Genomic DNA, 12,556 nt, shown 5'->3' on the forward strand with positions numbered 1-12,556 from the left:
TATTGGCAACCAGCGAAATCACAGATATTAATTAATGAATTAATTAAAAAATTAAAAAAATTAAAAAATTAAAAATAAAAAAATAAAAAAACCCCCTTCTTTTAATATTTAACAACTATGAAGGATTTATGCACTCCTCCCAAATCCCATCCCTCTTTCTCTCTCTTCTGAGTTCCCCTATACCTCTCTCTTCAAATTATCCATCCATCTATACATCCATCCATCCCATCTCATCTCTCATCCCCAATCTATTGTTCTTCTTCATCCATGAGGATCAAAAAAAGACTTCCTGCATTTGAAGCTCCAGATCCATGTCTCCAAATCCAACCATCTCAACATCCCCAGAATGACATCCTGGAACCAACTCAACATCCTCCGAGAACTACACCACTTCTTGGATTGCACCCAGATGTGGATCTACCACATGAAGTGGAGATTTTCTTCTTTTGATCATGAGGGGTTCCTGTTGTATATATCTATGCTTATCTGTTTTTATTAGTTCACCCATGCATCACACACTTTATGTGCCCAGCCTTAAAATAGAATTGTTTGATGGCTAATATCTAAATCTCATCCTAGCTTGTTACATTCTAACCTCAAGGCTTAACATCAATGATTCTAATTCTCAAAAGGTATTTTGCTATTTTTTAAATTTTATACTCTAATTTTGCTCATATTTTGGCCGCATCATACATTAAGATTCCCTCTTCTTGATACATGGATCATCCGACGGCCCTCAATTCACAGATCACACAAACCTAAATGGGTCGGGTTTGTTTCATGTCAATTAATCTAACACTGAATCTGATATGATATGCTTTTTTTAAAAAACACCCTGTTTTTTTTCTTTGCTTTCTTTCTCGCTCTCTCACTTCTTCTCTCTTGCTCCTTTGAAGAATCAAAACCCTTGGTTAAGCTCTCATTGATCTTCTCCAGATTTGTGAGGTTTTCCTTTTTCTATTACTCCTCTCAATCAATTCAGTTGTTGTTTTGATTCTGGTGGTGTTCTCTTGCTGTGAGATTTGTTCGCATTTTTGAAAATTTTAGTGTTTTTTATGGTTAGGGTTCTTGATCTCATTTGAGCTCTTGTTTTTAAAGTGTGGTGTGGTTTTTATTGGATGTATGATTTTGGGTTGATCGAGTGGGTTTCTTCATCCGAGATCCTATTCTTATATTATTAGAATGATTTCTTTGTGTTTGGATGAGTATGTAGGTTCTTTTTTCTAGATTTTTGATCAATTTTTGGTGCATTTTGTACGATTATGTTTCTTTTTATAAGAAGACTATTTTCTTCTAATCTTTGTCAGGACCCAGCAGTTCGAAGAATAGCTGAACAATCAAATTATGGTGGCGGTCCATTCTACACAACAGTGAGTTCAAAATAATCTGCCTACTCCTCATTCCTTCTAAATGATAAGCATGAGTAATTGAAAGGAGTATAGAACATGTCGTGGAGACCTCGTGAAAAGAAAATCATGCATAACTGTTGGTTATTACGAAATTTTGCAGACTTGAGTAGATATTCGTGTTATAATTTACATTTAGTTTTCTTTTATATTTTTATCGTTCTCCATCTGCTTTTGTAAACCCTCTGAGCAACCTTTTGTAGTTCAGAAGGACTCAGCTTTCTTGGTATTATTTTAACGCATTTGTGGCTCATCCACTATTATTCAAATATATATATATATAGCTGTGGGCAATCTCGGAACTATCACTGCTCACTTCGTATTTAGTATGCTATGCAAATGATGTAGGTTGTTGTGTGATAATCAGTAATTCCTTTATTCCATTGTGTTATTATTATTATGTTTTTTAAAAAAAAAGATTTTTACGCTATGCATCTTACATTCTTTTGTCTGTTCCAGAACCCAACTAGTGTTCCTTCAGCTTCAAATTCTAGACTTTCACCTCTTCCTCCAGAACCTGCTGATTTCTACAATGACCTAAGTGCAACAGTTGATATTCCTCTTGATTCAACAAAGGTTTGTATGAGCCTTCACAACTTAGAAAAATTATAGAAAAACCTATTTCACACACATGTAGTTAGAGTTAGGTCTTGGGGGACTTTGTTTTTGCACAAAGCTCTATCCAGTGGAGAACTGCAAAAACTTCCAAACAGCTGTGAGTGACTTTCGCCCCCACCATTGGCAATAAATGTTCTGTAAAATCCATTTCTCCTATGATATTCTCCTTGTTGTAACCTTGAGAAGATGGGGACAATGTTTTTTTTTTAACTTTTATTTTTTTAATAAATGCACTTTTGTGCTCATAATTTCTCTTTAATTTTTTTTTTCTCCATCTTACTTAGGATTTAAAGAAAAAGGAGAGGGAGCTTTAAGCCAAGGAGGCAGAACTGAATAAAAGAGAACATGTAGTTTTCTATCAAAGTGATGTTAAATAAAATATGTGTTTTCTCCTTCTGCTCATTAAGAACTTGAAAAATCATGCTTTGGATAATTCAAATTCTAAAAGTTTAGAAAGAAGTGTAGTTCTTTTCAAGGAACTGTTGAGTATACCTTCCATTTTAAGGATAAATGATTTATGTATTAGTTTGAATTATCTTGTTATCCATCATATGGGTTGAACTTATTTGTCTAATGCTTCATTTTATTCCATTCTAGGAGCTAAAACGGAGAGAAGATGCTGCAGCATGAGGTACATACTTATATTTGTAAGTGACTTCTATTGGTGATGAGCCTCAAAACAGTGATTATCTATAAAGAAAGCTCATTATTCCTTTTGTGGTCAGCTTGCTGGTATTCTAATAGAGGAGAAAAATTGGCCACCATTTTTCCCCATCACTCATCATGATATAGCGAAAGAAATACCCATTCACCTTCAGCGGTTGCAGTATTTTGGATTTGCATCTTTGCTAAGTATATCTTTGTTGGAAGAACTGCTTCCTCTACTTCATTACTTCAAACCATGAAACACAGTTCTTATGGAGAAGATTTCTAATACAAAGGACTTTGCTAACTTGGTAAACATGGATGACTGATGGCTATTTTGCTAGAGTTAGTTAATTTGTGTTTTTCTATTTTTTCAACTAGCTTCACCAATGTTTTTTGATTTTATGGTTCATCCTAATTCTTTGATTTTCTTATATTAAGGGTTAATAGAGGCTTAGAACATGCAATTGTTTATGGTGCTGGTGTTGGCATGTTTCTGCTAGGTGACGCAGGGGGGTAAGGTTGTGGACTTGTTTAGTCTAAGAATACCTAAGTCAACAACGTAGTGGAAATCTAAACCATGTTTAGTCTAAGAATGCCCAGGAATTTAGAGGAAAGACAAAGAACAAAACAATTTTATTTCAATTCTAAACTGCCCTCATAAGCCGAAAGCTTACAAATAAATAGACCAACAAGAAAGCACTAAAAGAGAAATAAATCGAAATTTTCCAAAAATAGAAAATTCTCAATTGACACCATAGAATAAAAATTCAAAACCAAACATAGCGAATGCCAAAAAAGGCGTCTCAATCAGAGATTTACAGCCCAAGATATGGGTGGAGAAAATCTTTCCATAAACGGGTTCCTCTGATCACCAAAATTAGCCTTTTAGAAAAATTACGGAAATAACCCCGCCTAAGTCATCGCATCCCACTTGTCCATGTAGGCGCAAGCTAGCTCATCAATCTGGTCCGCATCACTAGGCAAGGTAAACATTCTGTTTTTAACATCTTTTGCTTACTATGTATGCATCACTTTATTGCCAAGAACATAAACTTGCGGCACTTACTCTATCCTTTTCCTCTAAAAAATGTAGATTTTCCGCAGTTACCTCAAATATAAATACAGACAACTTAAAATGTTTTTTTGGTGTTCAATTGATATCTCATACCCAAACAAACAACAAACACATCTATATTTGTTCATTGAATTGCTCCCTATTGATTGGTAACAGTACATGATAACACAGCTGATTTTCTGTTCACATTCCATGCTTATTTGATCACATTCTTGCTCTGAAGTGATTTGTAACAGTACAGGATAACACATAGCTGATTTGCTGTTTGCATTCCTTGCTTATTTGATCACATTCTTGCTCTGAAATGATTGGTAACAGTGGAGAATAACACTTGGCCAATTTTTGGACCATTATTAGTATGCATACCAACTCACGTAGTGTATCTTTGTTTAGAAGAATTTATCCATGCTAGAAGTCTAAGTGACTCCCACCGATGTATTCATTAGCAGCCTTTCAAATGGAAATCTAGGAAGTTTATTGTTTGCTTTGGTCCTGATGCACTATGGGAGTTCCTCCGAGCATGGCAACCACATTGCAACAAATCGGACCAGTAATGAACAAATATCGTATTCATGTTTTCTTCGTTTTCATCGCTAGAACATGAATTCTTAGTTACGTTTTGTTAAGATTATTGTATGAACAACAGTGCCTCTGGATTGCTGTTGACAGTCACATGGCAGGAGAGGTTAAATATATTTTTTTATGTAATTATTTATATTTATAAATATTGATTTGATTGGAGTTAGAGATGGAGGTGCCTTCCACCAATCTCTCTTTCACTTGTTTGCATCTGTTTAAGTTCAATCCTGTGGATTTAATTATACTGTTGCAAAAGGAATTGATATATTGTATTCATCATCATTGGTTTAGTTCAAGGTGGATTAAAGGGTTTTTTTGCATATTATTAATCAGTTCAATCATTGGAGTCAAATCAGGAGGGTTAAAATTAAAAAAAAAAAATCTGCAGTTATTGGAAGCTTTTTAAGGTTTACTGTTGATGAGCATGTTCATATTAAAAATCTTATTAATATTTTTAAGTCTGCAGTTATTGAAGAGCATGTTCAAATTTTGTATGTTGTGTATATTTCTGATAAAAAAATTATATACAATTATTAAAAGTCAATGAGTTATTTGCACATATGTTTAAAAAAAAAACCACCCTTGCATGCATAATTAATTAAAAAAAATGTACATATTTTCTTTGAGGTTGCCTTCATGCAAAGGTGATAGATACTTGTAGATGGTCCTGGATTTGATCATCAAGTTGCAAAGATATTAAGAACTTTCAGGCTTTTTTTTTAAAAAAAAATTCTTTATTCAATGCGATTCATAAGCAGCATCTAAACTTTATGATATCAATAAAATGAATAAATAAAATATAAATAAACTTGATTTTTCTAAATTAAAAACTTTTATTTTTTTTATCCTTTGATTGCATTTCAGGATTAACTCGAATATTTTTCGGTCATGCTCGGTCCACCGTAAAATATCGATGTATCCAAAGATAGAGAGATTCATTTAGATTAGATTGGGCAATTCATATTGCCAACAAAATATCCAATATCTGGGCTACCAAAAAGGTTTGATGGGAGCACTCAAAATTAAAGCATTATTTACTTTATCTTATTGACGTCTAGGCCCTTTTCTTTTCTCCTTGAATTAATGAATGAATGATTCTAATTCCTTCTTACCCTCCACTTAAAGTAACATATGTTTTGAATGAATGAATGAATGAAAGGCTAAGTAATGGTTTTCTTACCCTATAATTTAACTTTGATTTTTTTTCCAAATTTTTTTTATTTTATTTTATCAATTGATGGTAACTTGAATTCTCTGCTCATCATCTGGTATGGAATAAATGCAAAATTGTTATTTTTTTTCTTTTACTTTATAGCTTAAAGTATTCCTTCAAGTAATATAATTGGTCTAAACAAACAATTTTTTTTATTTGATAATTTTATCTCTGTCTTATTATTTGTGGAATGTCTTGTGGTAACTTGAATTCTCTGCTCATCATCTGGTATGGAATAAACGTCTAGGTATTCTTTTAATTTTTTCAGTGTTTTTTTATGGACTTGATTATATTTATTTATAGGGAAATGGGACGAAAGTGTGTTGCATCATATTTTCATTCTAATTCTAAGCGAAATACTGCTTCTCCGACTCCATCTTCTCGTCCATCTACTGGGAAAGTAACTCTAAATCCCCGGCGAACTACTAGCTCAGGATCTCATTCTTCAGCTGCTCATAGGCGTACAAGTTCTCGAGGCTCCTCGCAACAAGTTGATACACGAGCCTTTATTCCAAAATATGTCCCACCTCAAACAATGAGGTCCCACCTCCAAACAATGAGGAGGATACAAAGGCACATGATGGTGGCACGATGCAGAAAACTTTCATCATCACGTCAAGCCTATAGTAAGATCATTTATTTATTATTTTATTATATAGGCTTTATTGATATATTTAAGCCTTATAATTTTTTTTTGTAGTAAGAAATCTGTGCTTGATATCTTGAAAAGAATTATAAAGAAGTACTACACCGCACCTTGAAACACATGGAAAGAAGTGTCCAATGATGGCTACCTATGTTATTGGCAGTACTTTCAGGTATATCTCTTTTTTAAGTATTTTTTAATTAGTTTTTTTTAATTTATTAACTTCTCATAAGTTTAATTATCTATTGTAGTCCGATTTTACTTGGCGACCGCATGATGTTGGAGAAGTGGAAAAAATGTTTAATAAGAAGGCTGCTGAGTGGTTGCTGAGAAATCTAGGTCGTGCTCGGGAGAAGCGAAAGAGACCAGAATGGATTAGGCACAATGTCTGGGAGTAGTTGTTATTGATTTGGAATGATGCAAAATATAAAAACTGTGAGAAGAATAAAAAGTGCCGGCAGTCAAAAACTAAGGGATCTACAACAATTTATCATGGTGGTTCCATCTCTATGATTGAACATAGAGATAGATTAGTAAGTTTTTATGAAAAATTTTGCTTAGTAAATTTTCATTTTTGCTCTCTATGATTGAACATAGAGATAGATTAGAATGATAATAATATGATATATATTTCGTCGCTATTCTGTTTCCTGAACTGAGGCCTTGATGAATGCATTATGAAGTATAAACAGAGAAGTAGGTGCTCAGAACAGTACATGGTTTAGCAAAACAAATAATTCAGCAATCTATTACCTGTTTGATTTAATGTATGCCTCTTGTCCCATGTTGCTCACATTGAGACTGTACAAAAAAACATGTTCTATCATTATTTAACTCTCTCAAAGTACCAAAAAACAAGAGTTATTGCCTAATGCTTACCATTCCTGTTTCTTTTTATTTATTTATTTTGGGATAGTTAATTATGTGAAAGATATTTTTGATTCTGAAAGACAATGTGAGCTTAAAGTTGATGCATGGTGAGTGGGATATGAGTCATAAGTGTGGCCCTTTTTTGGTATTTTGTTTTCGCTTGGTAGGACCATATGAGCTCATTATGCATCTCCCGTAGCCTTTCTAAAGCACAAATAAGAGCACATAAGATCAAAACTAGTGGCTGGAGGGAATTGTCCCTGAGCTGTAATTCCTATAAATGAAACTCTAAAACTAAAAATTAAAAGATAGAGAGAATGGAATGAATTCTGTCACTAGACATTGAGTGAGTGAGTGAGTGAGAGAGAGAGAGAGTTGAAATTGAGTGCATGAATGAATTGAGAGGTTCCAAATGCTCATGTCTCTCTTCTCTACCTCAAGTGGGGATCACCATGAAAATGTAAAACAAGATATGAAGAATAAAGTTTGGGGCTATTGAATTTCTCAGGATATGGATTGAGATTCATTTGAATTGAATTGGAAGAGATTTTTTTACTTTTTTTATTAACTGAAAAATCTACTTTTTACTGACCATGATCAATTGTTTGTTTCTTTGTAAAGTCATCTTCTGTGTTTCTGTGTGTTCTTTACTTGAAATGAAGTTAAAATTTATGAGACTATCAGTTCATGGCATTAAACTCCATGTCTTCTGCTCAGAAATCAAGCTAATATTTGATTCCTTGGTTTTGTTAGTCTTCATCATTGTACTTTTTTTTTTCAAATCAATATATATAACACTATTCATTTATTGCATTCAGTTAGTTCATAGCATTAAACTAATTTTATTATATATATACTGTTTGATAGAAAAATTGAAAGGGTGCACATGATAATGAATTTAAAATTTTTCATTTAGATGGAACCACCATGGTGTCCTTGGTTTCACAATTTTGCTTAGTAATTTTTCATTTTTTTCTTAATATATACATTTAAAATTTTTCTACTAGCTAACTATATACACATGTGTATATATATATATATATATATATATATATATATTAGGAAGCCAAATTAGGCTGTAAAGTATCCATGGTGGAGGCTTTTAAAGAAGCTTATCAAAAGGATAATGGGAGTTGGAATGAGGAGGGGGCCCAATTAGCACATGTATGTGTAAAATTAAATTTTATTCTTAATTACTTAGTACTTTGTTTATCATAACATATAAATAATGATTAACTTTATATTATGTAGGAGATATTTGTCAAAGCTCGCCAAGACGTATTGGCTCGAGAAGGCCAGGGGGTACAAACTGATGATGATAAACTATGGTGGGACATATTCGGGGTTACAAAAAATCAATGTTATGGCATGGGAAACTTTGTTGAGGAGATAGCTTATGATTATTCTAATTCCCAATCGCAGCGGTCTACTTTGAGAACTCAACAATCTATTCCTTCTATGCCTCCAGAGGTTATGAGTTAGTTGGAATTTTTAGAGAAAGCATACGCGGAGCAGAAACAACAGAACCAGTACATCATTTCTCTATTAAAATCTCTAGGTATTCAGGTAAACTTTGAGATATCTCCTCGTACTTCTCATGCTCCTGCCAAGACTGGAGAGTATGTTTCCCATGCCCCTCACACTTCAGAGGATGTTGAAGAGCCTCAGCTTGTCGATGATATTGCAACAAAATGAATGTGTTGTTTTGGATTATTACATTAGATACTTGGACTATTACATTTTGTATTTGTTTGTTGTATTAGATGTTAGAACTATTATATTTTGTAATGCATTGTTATTCTAGATATTTATCGATCGGAATGTTTATTTTGAAAAATATTATAAAAGTTATTGTTCAGGATTGTAAATTAGGTTTTAAAACAGGTTTGTGAAAATAATTAAAAAAATATTATAAATAATCATGGTTATGAATAATTAATTTGCGACAATAAAATTGTTTCACATAATATCTCACCGAGATGCAACACAATTTGCAATAATCGAAATATGTCTTAAATTTTATTGCAAAACATCGCACACATTTGCAACACAATTTGCGACACAGTAAGTTTTGCGATCAACAAAATGAGTCACAAAATTAGTTGCAAAAAGACTGAATATTTGCAACATAATTTGCGACGTGTAAAGTTTTGCGACAATTAAAATAAGTCGCAAAGACTGTTGCAAAAATTCTCAAATAGTTGCAACATTTATTGCGACACAGAAATTGTGTCTCAATAAATTGTTGCATATCGTTGCAAATTGAATGACAAATATTGTTTCAGAAGATCCATGAATTGCGATGAATTTTGCAACGTTTTCATTTTGTGCCATAAATTTTGCGACACAGTCTTCAAAAGTGTCACAAATATTTGCGACATCTGAATCGCGACACATTTTATTGTGTCGCAGATTATGTTGCAAATTGCGATTTGCAACACATTTTTTATTTTTTGTGTCGCAAAAATGTGTTGCAAATTATGTTTTTTGTTATAGTGTACACCCACACAAAGGAATGAACGTTGCCCTTACATATTCTTTATCTATATAAATTTAAATTGACAAAGTTAATTCTAATTAACCTCAGCTATTATAACCTTTGTCTCTCAACTTTACTACCTTCATAACATGATGACCACTATGTATATATGTATAGCCTTTAAGTACGAAGATAGTAAAGGAAAAAGAATCCAATCAGATGTCTGCATCAGTAGCGTTTAATTAAAAATTTTATTCATAGTAAATCCAAATTAAGTACAGTTTTATGTGAACAAGATCTATGAGAACGGGGTGTAGCCTAGTGGTTGTCACGTTACTTACGATTGGAGGAGACTTGAATTCGAATCCACCAACTAGCAAATGTATCGTAGGTCTCATGTGTGAGGAATGTTGGTTCTTTCTTTCTAGGATTACATGTGAAAAACTAGCATGCTCTACAAAATCAATTCTAATTATTATTTAATAACAATATAGTTTTATTTCCTTGTCCACATAATTATGGGTATTGTAATATTCATGCTTGATGCATAGTTGGTGGTTATATATGGACATGTTGATTTATTATGATGAATACATGAAAGTTTGTAGTCACCCAAGATTGGATCCATCACTCCTATTACAGTAGAGAATATTTGAGATTTTTTTTTGTGTTGGATGCAAAATCCGCCAAGTATTTTAAAAGTATTATATAAAATTTATATTATTATACATGTTTTTAAAAATTGTATTATGTCCAACATTATAAAAAAACACACACATTTGAGATCAACAGTGTCATTAGTGGTCCAATCATACCCACTTATATGAAATATTTAGAGGAACTAATATGTAAAGTATTATCTTCGGCCACACATATGAATATCTCTTATCAGTGCATGATTGTGATTATTAAAATTAGTATGGACTAATTTGCTAAAGATGTAAAGATTCCAAACAAGTTCCCCTCTACATGCTCTAACATTATCCACCTACTCCTCTATGTATATATATATATGTGTGTGTGATATGAGATTAGGGTGTCAACTAATAATTAGCATGCAAATAACACAAACAACTGTTGTAGAGATTAAGATAACTTCATCAACTAGAAACATATACAGTAGCGATTACAGATTTTATGAAAACCAGTAATAATTCATAATTTAAAGGTTAGAAATATCTAGCTTGAGGTAGTTGTGCATAAGCATTGCCCCCTAAATTGGCCTCCCTCGTGCCAGATTTACAAGTCTCAGTCCAAGCGCCAGGATATACTAATCAAGGAAGGACGTGATTCTCACCTAGCATGTTTGGTGATGAGTTTTCTCCAAATGCGACAACACCAGATTCAAGCTTTAGAAAATGCAATGTATTAATGTTTTTAGCCGGGAGAATCAATGGTTTGGTTTCAGGGTTTTCGAAGAGAGAGAAATTAATGAGTAGAAGAAGATCAAGTTAGTCTGGGGAATGTATCAATGTTTTCAGTCGGTAAAATCAATTGTCAGGTTTTAGGGTTTTCCAGGTGAGAGAAAATAATGAGTAGAAGTTTAGCAAGTTAGTCAGAGTTGATTAAATATTAATTAATATTAATTGATAACCTTAAATCAATTAGAATGATTTTTGTAACCCTAATTTGATTAGAACGATTTTTTCTTACAACATGGCAAAAGGGATTTATTCTTGAGAAAGTCTCTAAGTCACCATAACTGTACACCTCCGTACTTACTTGTTACTTGACAATAACTTAAGGGTGTGACACTTATGGCCTATTGTGCAAAAATAAATAAATAAATAAATAAATAAATAAATAAATCTTTTCAAACACATTATTTATACTATTATGTGCGTCAAGCACTCTTAGAGCATGATCCCAACTATTCACAACAAAAATATCATCCATGTGTCTTTATAAGCTTTTTCACGCACATCCTCACTTCTTCATGTCTCACATCTGTTTTATTTTATTTTATTTATTTATGTTTGGAGTCAACACCATATTTCATATTTTGTTTCCTGGATTTGTAGCAGGACACATTTTTAAATATATTCAATTTAAATAAAATCCTACCTATCAAATTATGCATTCTCTTAGAAGGCCTAAAAAATACGAATTGAAAAAGAACTAATCTTCATTTAAAACTCTTGTTCCTTAACACCTTAATTTAATATCAATAACTAATAATATTATGATAAATAAAAGATTTGAACCATGTTAATCTAGTTATTTTACCATTATCAGATACTTAAATTTTTATGAAATGTTTGTGCTGTATTGTTATGAATTTTACATATGATATAAAGAAAATATATTGGCAGCACACACGCCATGAGGCTTTTTTAAAATGATATGTTGGATTAATGTGGACGAAGGGTGGAGAACTTCAAAGCACTCTTGCATTTTCTCCTTCTCACCTTTTTCGTATGGTTGACCCTCTCCTTGACAAGATAGTGTTAGATTAATATGTTGTTGGAGTACCTTGCTATAAGGAACATCGACAACTCCCAAATTCACAATGCTGATAGTTCATAGCCCTTGAGAAGGTGAATTTCTTCCAATCTAATGTACCTTGCAGAGTCACTTCTCCAATGAGACTAGTCAATTGAGATTGTTTACTTATTGCAATTGGTATGCCCAAGAGTGGTTTTTGGTGAAGGTGGATGCTCCTAAGTTTATGCAATCTTGTAATGCTCTCAGGGAGGTCTAATAGGCTTCCACAGTATTTAAGGATTAAGTATTGTAGATTGATGAGATTCCCAATGGCATCTAGAAGTGACTTGATGGGCAAACACGAGGGATTTAGGTGATGGACAAACATGACTGATTTAGGTGATGCAAATGCACAAGTTTAAATAGAGGTTTCTGTAGGACTCCACAATTAGAGCTTCTTGTATCCAAAATGTGCAAGAGGTTGAGCTTTTGGAACAGATCTTTGGGTAGCTTGGTTATTTCAAGTTTGCTTATGAAGACGATCGTTCTTACTAATGTTTGTTTTTTCACAATATTTGGAAATGCACTTAATAGTGCA

At 32.8% G+C, this 12,556-nt stretch overlaps 1 long non-coding RNA gene across 2 annotated transcripts; it reads left to right on the top strand.

Annotated features, from left to right (window-relative positions):
* The first annotated feature begins 694 nt into the window (after window positions 1-694).
* LOC120279587 lies at window positions 695-2,671 on the top strand. Of its 2 annotated transcripts, XR_005541956.1 has the most exons (5): window positions 695-945; window positions 1,308-1,370; window positions 1,866-1,982; window positions 2,309-2,371; window positions 2,622-2,671. It is a non-coding gene; the product is annotated as an uncharacterized LOC120279587 (long non-coding RNA). The 2 variants fall into 2 exon arrangements; XR_005541955.1 differs by lacking the exon at window positions 2,309-2,371.
* The last annotated feature ends 9,885 nt before the right edge of the window (window positions 2,672-12,556 follow it).

The sequence above is a fragment of the Dioscorea cayenensis genome, chromosome 16 (assembly GCF_009730915.1).
Source record: "Dioscorea cayenensis subsp. rotundata cultivar TDr96_F1 chromosome 16, TDr96_F1_v2_PseudoChromosome.rev07_lg8_w22 25.fasta, whole genome shotgun sequence".
NCBI lineage: Eukaryota > Viridiplantae > Streptophyta > Magnoliopsida > Dioscoreales > Dioscoreaceae > Dioscorea > Dioscorea cayenensis.